At 43.4% G+C, this 16,243-nt stretch overlaps 1 protein-coding gene across 4 annotated transcripts in view; it reads left to right on the top strand.

Annotated features, from left to right (window-relative positions):
• The first annotated feature begins 5,365 nt into the window (after window positions 1–5,365).
• The window catches only part of DENND4A (DENN domain containing 4A), a 56,865-nt gene continuing 45,987 nt past the window's right edge, over window positions 5,366–16,243 (top strand). Inside the window, exons 1-2 of one of the 4 annotated variants that reach the window (XM_056345188.1) lie at window positions 5,366–5,384; window positions 14,277–14,362. The gene's annotated coding sequence lies outside the window, so the exon portion shown is untranslated. Of the gene's footprint in view, window positions 5,385–5,733; window positions 5,996–14,276; window positions 14,363–16,243 lie in introns of those variants that run through there. The other 3 variants (XM_056345191.1, XM_056345187.1, XM_056345189.1) reach the window with 3 other exon arrangements.

Raw genomic sequence — 16,243 nt, 5'->3', positions numbered from 1 at the left:
ATTAATTACAGGCTTTTTGGTTCAAATACTTAATATATTAAAGGAAAATCGCGATGTGGACTGCCTTTGAGTTTATTAATTTAGTGATTTTGGTCGTTTGTTGTATTTTAATCTGACTTACATATATTGGACAGTGTTTCCTGAACTAAAGCAAGCTATGTTATGTGCCTGGATATATCAAAGGATGTCAAAGGACAATAAAAATCAAAATGCATCACACAGTGGTGGTGGAAAATGGAACCCCCAATTTCAAAATGTTTTGTCTAAGAATCAAAAAAAATAGTTTTACTTGGAGAATATCAGCTTAAGTGTTGTTAGCCATTTACTCAAAAATTAGGGAGTTTTAAATTAATTTTAATCCTTTGCACTTCTATAGCTGCTTCTCTTGAGAATCTCGATAGCGTTCTACAAACATTAATTAAGCCTAATAGTACTCCTGAGAAGTGGTTAACTGATAGATACACTTCACTTAACCCACCATGACATAAGTGTTCTCTCCAACAAAATACAAAAACTTTAAACAGCAGGACTGCACCAGAGTTTAGAGCCTGAAGTAAGTATCTTGGCCAGACAAAACTGTGGGGAACGCTTAGGTGTGAAATGCAATTACTTGGCCTAGGCATGACCTGAAGTTAAATAAAAGTGCAAATAATAAGGAACCGAGATGTTTAATGAAGGAAAGTGGGTTTATATCTGATGTGAGAGAAGATACCCACAGCACCACAGTATCACATGGTGTGGCTCTGGGTGATGAATTGGACTAATTCAGAGAAAAGACTGCTGTTTGCAGAAATCACCTCCAGATGGGCCAAAGAGCATGAGTCCAAATTGAACCTTTAAGGCTGATGCACAAACAGCAGAAATAGCAGTTAAGTCCTTACTCTCACCCATGAGGGTACAGGGACTGCTGAAAATAGCAACGAAACAGCAGTATCAGTGTGTACATTTACACCCCGAGACTGTTATTTTTGTTGGCGGATCTGCATGCATAATTTCCTTCCTGATATTAGTCCACAAAGAGAAGCTTTTGTTCTCTTGCTTTACTGATGAGAGCAATACGTAAACCAGGTTAGTGCTGGAACAGACAACAGGTTGGGTTTGGTACGTGCACTAGGACTTGGGTCAGCCTCAAGCAACCCTTCTGCCATCCCGTTCTCAAACAATCTGCTGCAAGCATTTCTTTTGGAGCTTCCAGTGTCTATGGGAAGAGCCATTCCAGAAATATGCTCCAGCTGTACATCCCTATTTGCCTACTATCAACAGGAGAAGAGGTATGGCATCGCTCCTTGATACCCCTACCGCCAGCAACACAGCCAAGCATGATGTTAACTGTTTTCTCACCAAACAATACCAATGGCCATCCACTGGGTCTGTCATCATTTGATATTTGATAGCTGCTGCCATGCTGCAATGCCTTGTGAGTAGTTCTAGCATTTGCTGAGGGAAACTTTATGATGCACAGTCTAAATTCTCAGATGCGCACTCTGAAATCCTGAGGAAGCAAATCAGTACTGAAAAGTGAAATGATAATGAGATTGCATCAGATTTCTATTTATAGAGGTGACTTGGAAACATTTGGGTCTCCTCTTTGGATATATTTTCTTTCCTTTTTGTTTCCCAGCATTTCTGTGCTTTTGGGACTAGGAATTCTCACATAAATATTGGCAATAAATCCTTGCTGAGAAACTCTACCTGCTGGAGAAAAATCTGCTCATTTTATCCAAGTGGAATTCCTAGACATTGCAATTAGACTTTATCCTTACTCATATACAATAACATTCTTCATTTGCATTTGGTGAATAGTAATTCATGACATACATGAGACTGGTGCCTAATGAACCCTCCCGCAGTGCTCCTTCTGAGTTCAGCGGCCTTTGGATCAGGCCCTGTGTTCGCTTCATTTCTCCATATTTTTAGCTGCTTCAGTAAGTTCTTTATCTAGAGAAGGGTCTGAAACCTCTTCTTTTTTTTTCTTTTTTCTTTTCTTTTTTTTTTTTTTTTTTGCATACATGCATGATATTCTATTGCCTCTTCTATAATTTATGATCAGTAGTTTCCCTGGAGTGCAAAAAGCTTTTCAGAAATACTATACTTGAAGCAGTAAAAGGAAGGATAACTGCACTGTTGTACTGCTGCATCATAATATTTAAATACTTTATTATTTCATAATCTGTCCTAGAATTTAATCATCCCAAGCAGGGATGGTCTCTTTATGTCAAAAGGGATAAGTTCCAGATTTTCAAATGTGCATATATAAAAAAACCCGCAAAGATGTTGCTTCATTTCCAGCGTGATTCCAGCTTGCCAAAGGCTCAATTTCATTGCATAACCCTCCGGATGTAGATCCATTACTGCACCGTAAAGTGGGTTACTGGACAGGGTAAGGCAATTCATCCTCTGAAATGCAGAGTGTTGTTTTGCCAGTTACATGGTTTATAATTATCCATTATCATTATCTTTATAGTTATTTTTACCAAGGTTACAGATATGCTGTGTCTACTTGAAAGATGTTGCGTTGGGTTCTTTTGGAGACTCATTCTTCCCCCCTGTAGCCATAAATGAGCAGTGCACATAGCACAGCCAAGAGACTTCAAAAGGAATAAAACTGCTAAGAAAGTGAACAGATTAAGCCCCAAATTGTGTACTTAAGAAACTGAAATAGTTTTGCCTATGGAAGCCAGTCTCTGCCAGGAAATACTGTCAACAGTAATAGCTGTACCATCGTCATTCCCCCACCCCCATTTTTTTTTTTTTTTGCTTTCCTTTGAGCACTGCTAAAGCCTCATGAATTGTAAGCAGTCAAATCTCACAATCCTGAGACAAAATCTGTTAAAACCATGTCCTGGGACAGGGAAGATCTCCATTCCATTCCTGGCTGTGTCACTGACCATCTGCCACTGGTCCTCTGCCTTGCTTGATTTTACCCATGTGTAAAATGCACTTAAAATAAGCTAAACCATACTTTGAAAAGGACTTCAGTGCCACAAGCTAGAAATTTGGGGTTGCAACATGGAAAACAATGGTTCTGTGGTTGCCTGTCCACAGAAACCCGGCTCGTCTCCCTGGCCGCACTCCTGGGGAGGCTAAATCTGGCTGACGGTGCTCCACCCTGCGCTTGCGAGGCAGCAGAATACCACATTAAGCATGCTCGATGCCTGCCCCCCTAGAGCACATGCAGTTGCTAACTTGTTTAATTAACTCACTATGCTCAAGAATCCGATCCAACACTAACTGAAATGAATAGGAAGACTTGTCTTGACTTAATGACCTTGGGGTCCCCATGTGCATGTAGAGACCACTGCCGAGAGATCCCTGAAGTCCCCACGAAGGGAAAGGCTTTGTTTGACTGACACACAGACACATTTCTGTGCAAGGAGCCTGCAGGAGCTGGGCACACAGTAAGTCTGTACAGTAACACCATTCACTGATGATGCTCTTTATTCAGAAATAAATACAGCACTACAGTCACTATGTCTCATAGAATCTTTCGCATGTGGCTTTAGACAAGCCTTAATGTGGAAAACCGATGACAAGCTACACAGGGAAGCTTTGTGGCTAGATATGTTAGGAAAGGTGACTTGATAAAGGTGGTGACAAGCTAATAATGAAATGGAGCATTGCAATTAAATGTGCTGGTGGGGGAGAAAGTATGCCACGGCCAAGACAGCAAGCGAGTGGCAGGTAGGTCACGGCCAGAAAGCAGAAGAGGCTTGATGGAATAGGGTGGGAGGGAGGGGGAGACACAAGAACAAGAAAGACAGGACAGAGATAAGTCCTGTGTTAGCTGCAATGGTAGGACTGGGCAGAAACTACTTTGGTGTTTGTATCAGGCCTTGCACAGTGAGATCTGCATCCCTGGCTGCAGTTTGTTGAGACTGACACAATATGTAATTAAATGCAGATAAGTCCTAGAAGGACAGAAAAAGGTGGAGGGAAACAAACTGGTCGGGCTATAAATTACCAGCAAATCAAAGACGTCTACACAAAGTTTTACCTATGACATGAGCTGAAAAGTATGAAAACTGCCACAGAACGTTTAAGAATTATGTTTCTCTCAAATCAAAGTTTCCATGAGAAAGAGTCAAGTATATTTTAATGGTTATGAACCTAAACTGTGCGAGGTGAAGTATTCATACATCAGTGCAGTGATTTTGCCTCAGTATACAGGCAGCTGAAACAATACTCTTAGAACTAGGAACAGGCCCATTAATCTTCGATGTTAACACTGAAGCCTGAAAATTATGCCTACATGAAAAACGAGCAAGAGTAGAGAGCACAGAACAGTTTGCATATCAAAATTACTAGCACAAGCCAGAAGATGGGCTTCATTATTGCTATTTATTTTTGAAAAACATTTCCAAAATTAAAATATACCATCAACTGTCAAAGGATTTAGAAAAATTTCTGCCAGCACACTAAATAATTTAAGGACTCACTACAGAATGCAGACCAGCTCGCTGCAAAAAATCATGAGGTTTTGGGTTCTTGATCTCTCACTTATCACGCTGTGTATAGTTGAGAGAGACGTCTTTATAAGCATGGCTAGAAATGCATTTTATGTAGAAATACAACGAATGGCCAATGTTGTTCTTGTAGTCCCTGCCTGGGACAGGGGTTTGACACATTCCTTAGTCCGTATGCTGGCTGTTGAGAAAAAAAACAAGAAGAGGCAGACTCAGCTCACAAGTATCAAACCTGACAGCGCCAAGCTGCGTCTGCATGTGCAGGCTTGCACATGGGTGCTGCTGCCTGAGTAGAGATCGGCTTGTGTCAGCCGCTCTGTTTGCTACATGGGGGGTTAGGAGGAGCTGCATTGCTGCTATAAAGCCACGTTAATAAACGTGGGGTGGGGTGGAAGTCTTAGTTTGTACTTTTTGCTTTTATATTCGCCTGTTTGCTGTGTTTTTTCAGAGGGATGAGGTCAACCCATACAGTAGGTTTGAACATACATAAGCATTTACAGTCCCGTCTGTCTTTATGAGCCACATCTAAACCCTCCAGCCAAACGTCCAGAACTGAGGCAAGTTGGAATTCAAAGCCAAAATTGTATGGTTGATGCCTATCCCTAAACATCACTTCCAAAATAGCACATGGCATAAAATGTTGAATCCCATGGCTGCTCAACACAAGGTGCTGGAGAAGCGGCATGCCCGTGCGTGGCACAAGGAGGGCTCACGTCCTTGTGCTCAGCAACAACCTGACATGCTGCACTAATCTTAGCCGCACGCTCTTAAAAGATTATTTTTGTCTCGGGTTCTTTGCTAGTCTTTGATGCAACAGCCTGGCGCGGGTTACACCAAGACTGGAGAAAATCCCTGGTTTTCTCTTCCCTCGTTTTCCAGACAGCCGGCACCTCCTCCGGGCCCTCGCAACGAGCACCGCAGGTGAGCCAAGGACGGGCATTTTTGGACCGGAGATTAATTAATTTTACATTAAAGGTGCTGCCGGCGGGCGGGAGGCAGGGACAGTCCGCGCGTCCCATTTGGGGCCGCGCCGAGGGGCTTCCGCTGCGGGGGGCGCGCTCCCCCCACGGCTCAGCCTCACCGCCCCCTGAGGGAGCGAGCAGCGGGACGGGGGCGGCCGGAGCGGGCCCGCCCTGTCGGAGGGCGCCCTCGGAGGCGGGCTGGGCGCAGGGGCGGTGGCGGGCTCGCCTCAGGCCCCGCCGCGCAGCAGCAGGACCCGGCGGGCGCCCTCCCGCGCCATCCGCGCCGCGATCACGAGTCGGCGCCCGCCTCTCCCCCACCCGCCCCCCGTGACGGCCAAGATGGCGGCGCGAGGAGGCGGCGCGGAGGGGAGGGGGGATCCCGCCTGAGACGCCCACACGGCGGGGAGGCGGCGAAGGCGAGTGCGGGCTCCGCTAAGATGAGATAAGGGCGCGGGGACCGGGCGCGCTCCCCCCTCTTTACCCCCTTCGCCCTCCCGCTCCTCGGCGCCGGGGGCGGGCGCCGCCGGCGGCCGTTCCCCGCTGCCCCGGGGAGCGCGGCCCCCGCCCGAGGTGAGGGCTGCGGGGCGGCGGGGGAGCGCGCCGGGCTGTCAGCGCGGCGGGGGCTCCCCGCGGGGCGGGCGCTGTGGCGAGCCCGGGCCGGCGGGGCAGGGGCGTGCGGCGGGGCCGGCGGCGCGCTGGGCTGTCAGTGCCGGGCGGGGGAGGCCGGGCGCCGGCGGGCGAGGGGCTGAGGGAGGCGCGGGGGCGGCGGTAACTTTCCGCTGGGCCGCGGCGGGAGGGGGGAAAACTTTCTCCTTTTCCCCGCCGGGCCGGTGCTTCGCGCCAGCCCCCTGCCGCGGCCGCGGCCGGGCCGGAGCGGCGGAGCCCGGGGCCGGCTTGCGGGGCCGCGGCGGCCGGCGCTCCTCAGGGCGGAGGGCTGCCCGCGCCGCGCCTGAGCGCTCCGCGCTGACCTGCCATGTTACAAAGGCAGCGCAGGAGCCCGCGGGCGGGCTGGGGGGCGAGCGGCCGGCCGGGGGAGCGGGCGGGGCTGTGTGCCCGCATCGCGGCGTCAGCGGGCACCGCACGGGCAGCGGCGGCGGGCGGGGGACGGCGGCCCGTTCCCGGCGGCTCCGCAGCCCGGCTGTCGGTCCGTCGGTGTGCCCGGCCACCGCTCGGTGTGCCCGGCAGAAATGAGCCCTGACATTTTTATCACGCTTGTATCACGCTGTCAGCGCATAGCGTAAGTTCTTGGCCCGGGGACGGTAATATTTAGTAACTTCTTAGTAATGGTTGTTATTCCGGAGTAATTTCAAACGGGCTGCGTTTAAAAATGTGCTGCCTGTGAGTGTTGATTTGCTAAAAATGAGGTCTTGGCTTGGCGCTTAGTCCTGAAGTTTGATTTTTTTTTTTTTTTTTTTTTTAAATTAACCAAGCAGAATTGTGGTGTTCTGGACAGCTTTTTACTTCATTTCACAATTTTTTCTGGAACTGTTGCTCAACTGGAGGTTTCCGTAAAGAGTGTTACGTTACAGTACATAATCTTTCACTTTCTGAATGATTAAACACAAATATTTAATCTTGGCAAGTATCAGTGGTGGTTTAGGGAAACTCATTGAGTTAGTCTGGCCAAGGAAGGTCGACGGGGAGTGAATGGATTATTTCTGGTTTGTGTGTCTAGCGTACAAGTCTTACTTTATAAGTCTCCCATTGCTCTCTTCTTTAAAAAAAAAATCATATATTTAGAGTATCGGTGAAACTCTGTCTTGCTTTTAGAGTATTGAGGAGCCTGTAAGCTCATTTAAAGCGAATGTTAAAGTGGAACTGCAGCTCCAGTAAATGAAGCAAAGTTTTCTAGGGGTATTCATGACTTGGCATTGAAATTGTTTTAATTATCAAAAATAGAGCATTAGAGTTTTTGTGGTTAGCTTTTGGGGAAGGGGAAAATTGCATGGAGCCTTAAAGACAGAGCAAAAAACCATTATGCTTCTCTACAGCCTTAAGAGCTTGTGCGACGTACATATTTTACTTACTCTAGAAACGCTAGGGTCTAGCTGGATGAGGTTCTTTGCTGAAGTTCGTGAGCAGTTTCTGCTCCTTTGGAACAGGCTTTACCCAATGGCCTCCTTTAAGCAGTGAACTTACTACAAAGTAGCACAAAAAGGTCAGACCTGTTCCAACAGGCAGTAAGGCCAAAAGGCATGAGGACCACTTTTTGTCAAACACAGGCTTACTTAGAAATGTTTTCCCAGTATTATGGCTAATCATATGTGTGAGTTTTTGTACTTCTTGTAGCAGGGTGGTTGTAGGTACAGCTTGTTCTCTGTGCTTTACTTGGATATATTGCTGGTATGGCACTTAATGGAATTTCTGTATGCATTAATAGCAATATTAGCAATTTTGTAGTTACGTGGCCAGAGTTAATTATTAGTTAGTAAAAGCACAAATATTGACATAGCCTGGCACACACTATAGGGCTCAGGTGAGCGTAGCTGATTTGGGTCAAGCATTAGGAACAATGTAAATAACCTGGTCCTATTACGTGCTTGAAAGGGAAAGTAGCAAGGTAGAGAGTAGAGCCTAGCTGGTGCTCCTGAAGAGAATGAGATTGTTTCAGGAAGGTGTCTCAAACTACTGTGTCACTCTTACAAGGGAATTGTGGCACCACTGTGCAGAAGCGAGTCCGGCAGTTTCTAATCTACAGGATTTTGCATTGAGGCGTTTACTAATTTCTAGGTAAATTCCTGCTGTAGTGTGTGATAGGTAGAGAAAACTGTCTTGTGACTCCTAAGTAGAGGAAGATGATATCTAGACTGAGCTGAGTAATGATAATGGGATTTGTTAATCTTGAAGTTTTAAATCGGGAAGAAGAATTTGCAGTGTCACTTACATCTTCAGCATCCTTTTGCTATTTCCATCATACCTCCTAGCAACTGAATTGGAGTTGGTTTTGCAAGTCATAGTAGATTGAAATGCTTTTTATAAGTGACTGTAGGAACAGTTGCACTCATGGTCAAACATCAGCAGGCTGTGGAAAGGGACTAGTACAAGAACTACTTAGCCAAAACCTTTCTTGAATCTTCAGTATCTCCTGAAATGAAGACTTGCTGGAAGTTTTCTTTCCATTCATCGTCCTTTACTCAACTTTGACCTTGGGTTTTTAAAAATGTGGTGTTGGCCTGACCAAAAACTTGGAGGCTAAAATGTTGCACAATTTGTTGGATTAAAAAAAAAAAAAATCAATGTGACGTTGTTCAAACATTATGTTTGAGGTATTGGTGATTTCAAAGTATGTTGCTGTCTGACAGAGGGTTCCAGTAGCTCAGGTTTTGATACATCTGTAGCTGTGGATTTTTAAGGTATTTGTTCTGAAGTTTCCTGGAAAGAACTGTAATACTTCTCAAAAAGAGAGGGAAAGGACCAAAAAAAGACACTGAAATAACTTCTATTTAAGTGCCTTAACAAAGCATGATGTAATTTATGTGGATTGGTGTGTTTCCAGTACAATTCTCTTGTTTGTAAAAGAGAAACTATTTAAATTGGACTTGTCTGTGATGTATTGAGATTTCAAACTTTTTTTATGCTAACTCTCCTAAAAGCAAACCAGCCCCCCCGCCCCCAACCAAACCCTTGAAAGATTTGGCACCTTTGAAGAAAGTTTAGGTTGAGCTTTCACAAAAAGCAAGGGTAGAGATTTAAAGGTCTGAGTTGTATGTGTCCTTCATCCTGCTGTAGCCTCGCTGGGTGGTCGTAGGCAAGAGCCCAGAAAAGGCCCTGCATCTATTCCCTTGTATCAGTCCTGTATATAAATAATATTTGCTACTGTGAGCACAAACCGTGATAGAAATGTTATGCCATGCTAAAAGCAGCAAATCCTCTGCAAGCTAAAGCCAGTTACGCCTTGCCATAACTGAGGATAGCTATACAGGTAGGAGATGAATACGTACAAATGGTGAATGCGTCACCACTGTTCAACTACTTAAAATCAGCTGTTTTCTAACAGTGGTACTGACAGAGTAATAACCTCAAGTGAATGAGGTTCTTTGCTATATTGCATAATAAGCCTTGGATATTTTCTTCTATCCTTCAGTTCAGGCTTAGTCTATGACGGGTCTGGAAGCTTGGTCTATGACTGGTCTGGGAATACTCTGCCGATGCATGTATGCTTATAAAGTGCCCCCACAGACTATAAAGTAAAAATTAAAACGTACCGTGAAGGCTATGTGAGGCAGTGATGCCCAGAGGTTTGATCTATAGCAGTCATTTTAGGAGCAGTCTGTGATGCAGAAGTCACTGCTAGTTCCCTAAAGAGTGCACAAACAGTACCAGAAGGAAATTGTGGAGGAGAAGTGGAAACAAAACACTTCTGAAAGCGTGGCCCTACGTTTTCAAATGGCATATTTTTACCCCCTCAAAGTGTATTTTCATGTATTAGATACAGGGTTACTGTAGATGCCAAAATAGAAGGAAATTAATGTAAACATTAACGGAGGGGCGGGTGTGTGTGTGCGCATGTGAAAGAAGGAGGAACTATGGTATAGAAATAGGATGGAAAGAGTAAGGAAGGGTGTTAGTTGGCCAATTATATCCTCACTATTTGATTTTTACTGTAAAATTTGACTTGTTTTAATTTGGGTCAGGAAAAAATCATTAATACTAATTAATGACATTATTTCAGTTTAGCCATTTGAAATAAGTGGACAAGCAGTAAGTGTGCTGTATGAGTTTTGTGTATGTACTTGCAAATGAAAAAGTCCCAAGAGGAAACCCCCACTTTTTTGTGTGCAAGCATTATGCAAACAAGGAGAAGGGCAGTGTAGGCTCGACTCCAATTTTGGTTTTGTCTTGAGCTTCAGAAGAAACTTGTGGGCTTAAGGAATTATTCTCAGTTGTACAACCAAGATGAGGATCTGGCCCAGCTCCAGTAGCTTCCGTATGCCAGCAAGTTTGTCTGCATATTTTGACTATAAAATTACAGTGAAAGAGTCGATGCTGTCCAGATCCTGCAAGTGCAAAAGTAATGAGGCTCAGCACAGTGCTGTCAGTTAAATCCTGGTACAGGAGCAGTGTTGTAACAAATTGTACAACTTTGTAGTGACCTTGTATGTCTAACTCCTGTTCTGAAGCAGTAGTTACCTTAGCATACCATTGCACTTCGGGTAATTTACTGTGATTATTGGGGGGATACTCTAATGTTGCTTTATATTGCTTTGCTAGCTAACCTAACTAGGAGATTGTCACAGCAATATGTTAGGTGATAGATATATTTGTAGCTGGACTGGTAACGGTACATTCACACTTTTCTGTGGGGCGGATGATGAACTTTTTGGTAACTGTGTGTAGAGATTTTACTAGATGAGGAAGGTATTAGTCAGTGTTACCTCTCCATTAAACCTTTCCAATGTGGTGTAGATCATCTGCAAACAGCAGTTACAGCCCTGCAGCCGCAGGCTGTGCGGGTCATCTACTCAGTGTCTGTAATTTGCAGCGTGGCTGGGTCCAGTTTTCTTGCCTTACATGACATTTTTGTGGGCCAGAGAAAAAAAGAAGGTTAAATGTTCTAAGTCACAATGAAAGTGTATTTTAAAAGTAGAAAAAATGTTAGGAAACAATTCCCACCTGTCTTTTCCCCCACCACACCATGCATTCAGAGTTTTAATTTGGGTAGAGAATGGCTTCAAAACTAAACTGTGGTTGCGTGTGTATCCAGATATGGCTGGGTGAAAGCAGGCTACTTCTGTCGCTCTTGGTTCACATACTTTGACGTTTTCAGTGACAGATTTTGGGTTTGAAGTTCAATCTTGGAAGATTTGCTGCTTTCATTTGCCTTTATCTACTATGCCAAGGAAAACAGAAGGTTCTGTTTGGGGGACTTCTCCTTTTAAAAGTTGTATAATGCATAGTTGTACAAAAAACATGGACTAACTCTCCTCCTGAACTCTTCTTTGGCTGTAGTAATATTTACATTTTATAGTGCTTACCTTGGCTTCCCTCCCTATCATTTGCTATAAATTGTTCTGTGCATCCCTCCCTACAAAGACAGTTATACTTCAGAAATTATTTCCATTCTTTGGTTGTGCTTTTTGGCCACAAATACTGTAATCTAGAAAGAAAAGTAGAAGTTTTAAAACTGGCCTGGTTAAGATTTCTCTCTGTCATGAATCTCATGGGATACTTGAATGTCACTTCCTTGAATTTCTGTAGTCGGGGATGAATATCATGGGATTTTGCTGTGGCACAGCTGTGGTAAACACCTAAGCTGTCTGTGCCTTGTTAGACCCTCTTAGTAAATGCTTTGATTTTATTGAGACTAAAACCAGCAAAGAAGAACAAACGTGGAAGACTTGGTGGGTGATGCTGGAAAGTATAGAAGATGTAGAAAATGCCTGATCTCTCTCCCTCAGGGTGAAGTCTGTTCCTTCCTGCCTTCTCTCTGCCAGTTACTCAGCTTCTTCCTCCAAGCTTTGAACTCTAGATGGCGAGTCCTTGCTCATTGACTGAGCAATCCCACTGAATCTAGATTAGCCTCTGAATTTAGGCCTGATTTTTCTTTCTTCCTAGGCATTACTGAACAAATCTGCTTGTCCCTTAGTTCTTGGCCTGTATTCCTGTTTTCTGCTCCCAACCTCATGGTCTTCTGTTCTGTCCCTGCGCTTTTATCCGGCACTTTTCTGTTTCCTGGGCACCTCTTAGAGATCCTTTGTTGCTAAGTTTTCTGAGCGCTCACGATTATCTCCTCAGCTGTTTGGATCAGAGTGTGTTAACCATGAGTTGGAACAGAAGATTGCGAATGGGTCTGCAAAACACTTGATAGCAATTCTAGCCCTGTGATGTCTAGGGGCAGAACAATGCTGTGGTTTTTCTTGTTTTGTTTTTTTTTTATATCCCAATATGTTTCTTAGCACTAGTGCTACTACTGCAGCACCAAAGGGAGTTTAGTGGAGGCTAGTGGTTTCTTATTAATTACTGCTTTGTCTGACATGAGTGCAGATGTATGCAATAGGGTTTAAAAAGTAATGCAGTGATCACTTTAGCCCTGTTTGTTAGCAGCTTTCTCTGTTGCTGTAATTTGTTTAACTGTAGTAGTAGGAAATGTGAAGAAAAAGTATAGGCAAGATCCTACTGAAAAATAAAAATGCGATGAGAAGTTCTGGTTGTATTGAGGTGATAATGTAGGTCCTTTGCATCTTGTTTCTTGAACAAGTGGATCTTTTACCTGATAGGTGGACGACAACAAACTAGTTGTAAATATGCTCTACAAGCTGCAAGTACTACGAAACGCAGCTGCAGGTACACTGGCAGCAGTCTCCTTGTAATGCATGAAGGTATATTTTTCTTTTTCTTTCCCTTAACTCTCCTCCTTGACTTTCCAGAGAGTGGACTAGGAAACATGTTTTTTGAAGTGTCCACTGGGAAATTATTCATATGCTAATACTGCTTATTTCTTAGTTTTTGCAGCTGTGGTTGAGGTCTGTGGGTGATCCTTAAAATCATAACTTCTGACACTCCTGGAAACTTTATATTACAGATCATTAGACAAAATTGTAGTTTCTCATTGGGCAAAAATACGTAGTGCTACTGCTGCGTGCTCTCTTTGTAGGCTTGTGTGAAAATGTTCAAAGTCAGTTACTGAAGAGTAAGTGACTGAAACTGGTGCTTGTGGATTAGAAGGACCGGCACCAGGGGCTGGTTCGCTCTCTGCGCTGTCGCGCACATACACACACCCCCCCAGCCCCCTTGCTGCAGGAGTCATGAGCTAGCAGTGCTGACTGCTTCTGCCTGATCTGAAATAAGTTGGTCTTGCAGGCTGGGGTTATAAACAGAATCTTGAACTTTGTACTCCCAAAAATGTAATTTCGATCATCTAGTGTAGGGGGTTTTCCCCGCTTTTTGCCATTTCAGGAACTGAAGCAAATCTTTCATGGTTTGCTTAATTCCCCCTGAGATGTGTTTCCTCCTAGCCTTGCTTACATTACAATTTGTTTTCTGCATCTTCTCACAGTCATCTTCCTAGAGCGTTCTCCAAGTCTTGGCCTCATTTAGGCAAAGTTTATTTTTGACTACAGCCTTGCTGATGCTAACGAGTTGTTCTGGGAGATTGAAGTCTGGAAGTCTCCAGCGAGGTATTCTCCTCAGTCCTGGAGTGGAGTGCTGTTGCATCAAAATACTTAAATGCAGCACAGGCTGCCTGGCTTGCGCATGCCTCGGTGTCAAATACAAGCTCAAGCTCTCTGGGGTCCTACCAGTGTTTAAAAGTGGTCATACTAGTGTTTACCATACCTGAAAAAAAAGTGAATTTTTGACAGTAAATGGCAAGCAGACTGTAACCCTAGCTGCAAGAACAGGGAATGGGAATAAGGTGGCTACATGGAAGAGTACATGTGTATTGCTTATTGTGGAGTAAAAAGCATCTGTTTAAATACCATAATCTTGCAAAGAGCAACAGTGTCTTGAAGTAGACTTTGAGAGGTTATTGAGCTAAAAGGTGTTACCTAGCTGTGAAAGTGTTCTATGAATAGACACAGAAGGTATTTATCAGAAAATAGCGGAAGAGTTGAAATGATTTGAAGTGTCTGGCTCAACCGTTCTTTGATTGATTTTAGTTTTTTAAAGCATGAAATGTTGTTTACACTCTTAAAATATCAATGCAGCGTAAAACTTGATATTTTGTTTCTTTATTTTAAACCAGTTTAAATCCTGGTTTCCATACACTTTTTTTTAATGTAACCTTGTCTTAGCAAGGGACTCCTACAGTTCACAATGTTCATTTAATGTGACTGATGCTTGGAATGTGTGCTAAGTGTAAGTTTCAACAAATGTGTACATTGTTTAATTGTTGTTTTTACTGTTTCTGTAGGGAATGAAACTTTAACAAGAAGTCTATGTTAAAGCCTGGCTGACAGCAAGAGAGGCAAAGTGTAGAAGCAATGCCCTGATGAAAAGGTAGGGAACACATTGGTAGAGATTTCAAAAGACTTGTGTTCTGACTTGAAAGAATTCCTGTGATGTTTTAGGTGCTTCCACTTGGTTCCCAGGATTGTTTGCTTGCTATGAAGAATATACCGGGGGGGAGGGGAACCCAAACTTGTCTGTCACTTTTGCCAGGCAACTTTGGCACTTACATGTTCTCAAGACTGTTGAGCTGTCATGTGATTTGTGCAGCCTCATGCCTGAGAAATGGTTCTGAGTAGCCATAGCAGGACTGACTGATCCGGTTAACTTCATTTTGCTCTTGCATGACTAGCCACCGCATTTCTGTGTGTTGGCAGGGTAATGCAGCAGTACACATATGAGACTGAAATCCTAGGGGCTGTTAGAATTTTACTGGCAAGTTTTAAAAATTGGTCATTGCTTTGTTTGGTTGTCTACTCTTCATGTACCTTCAAAGGAAGTTCTTGGAAAGTGATTATATGATGAATGCTTTAATTAAAAAAAACCAACACAATTTTTGATAAAGCTTAGGAGTGTTTTAAAAAAAGGGTGTTGCAGAGCACTGCACTGGTTTCCATCCTATGCTAGGAGCCATTCATTCTTTGTTTACAAACATAGCCTGACTCCAAAGAGATGTTAACAGGGTAAAATGTCATCTGCTTTAGACAGAAAATGGACCTCAAATTGATAAGCTATTTAATGTTCTCAAAGGAAAATGCATGATGGAATGGAAATAAAGACAAGATTAAAAGATTACAAGGCAGTTGTATTTGTGTCTGCCAGAGGTGGACTGGTGCAACTGTTCTAGTCAGACAGTCCTTACTGTTATCTTTCACAAGTTGTGTATCTCTTGCACATGCAAAAATCATAAAGTAAACCCTTTTTGCTATCTGGGGAACTCCTGGAAAGAAGCTGGCACTGCTAGAGCAGTTGTTCTTGTCTGGGGCCCAATAACAAGTTACCTCTACAAAGGTTTGTGGGTAGGAGCAGGTTGTATGAATTGTATCAGTATCTTTTTCCTTGAAAATGGTCTAGTGCCTCTGTAGTGAACTCTGCTTCATGAAACATCATGCCTGGTTGCTGCTGCAGAGATGGAATATACGGCACATCCACATTATTTCTGGTCATGTGATGGGGAAAAAGCTGATGTGTACTTCCCTCTTATAGTATTTGAATGAAAAATGTGATCTGTTCAAAAAGCTTGGACACAGATTTAGTTGTTTTGTGTGAGCTGCTATAAAATCATGCCTTTCAATTTTTGTTTGCTTTCTATATGAAAGTTGTGTGTAGCTTGTAGCAAATAGAAAAAAAACTTTTTTGGATGCAGAATAAGTTAACATAATATGCTCTGCTTTCTGAATTCAGGTTTAGATCAAGGTCCCACTGATAGTTTATCACAAAAGGGTCAGCCACATGGAATTCCTGTAAACCTCCTGATCATCTTGTAATAGCAGATTGTTTTGCCCTTTGCAGCAGACAGGTTCTCTTAACACTAGTAATATATCTATAGCATTAGATCACAAAGCTGATTTTTCAGATTAATCTCTTCTGCACAGTTGCTAAAATGCCAGCACCTATCAATTACACCAGTGGTGACAGTTACTGAAAATTATTAATACTTCCTAAATGTTTATGAAGAAATACGTTGATATTGAAAAATGAAATTGAATAAACAATGAAACTGAGTTTACAGTTTGTCTTTCAGCAAAGTAATCAAGGTAATAGTTTGTGGATCTGTGGCAGGATCATCTGATTGTATCCCCTGTTCCCATATTTTTAGAAACTGCAGAAAGCCGTCTTTTCTCCCACATTTGTACAGTTATGATCTGCAAAGTCTGTGTGTGTTTTTTAGTAAGTTCTTACAAGTCAGTTTGCTATTTGCAAGCATAAAGT

Source organism: Falco biarmicus, chromosome 7, assembly GCF_023638135.1.
Source record: "Falco biarmicus isolate bFalBia1 chromosome 7, bFalBia1.pri, whole genome shotgun sequence".
Lineage (NCBI taxonomy): Eukaryota > Metazoa > Chordata > Aves > Falconiformes > Falconidae > Falco > Falco biarmicus.
This window is presented reverse-complemented; position numbering and strand designations above follow the sequence as displayed.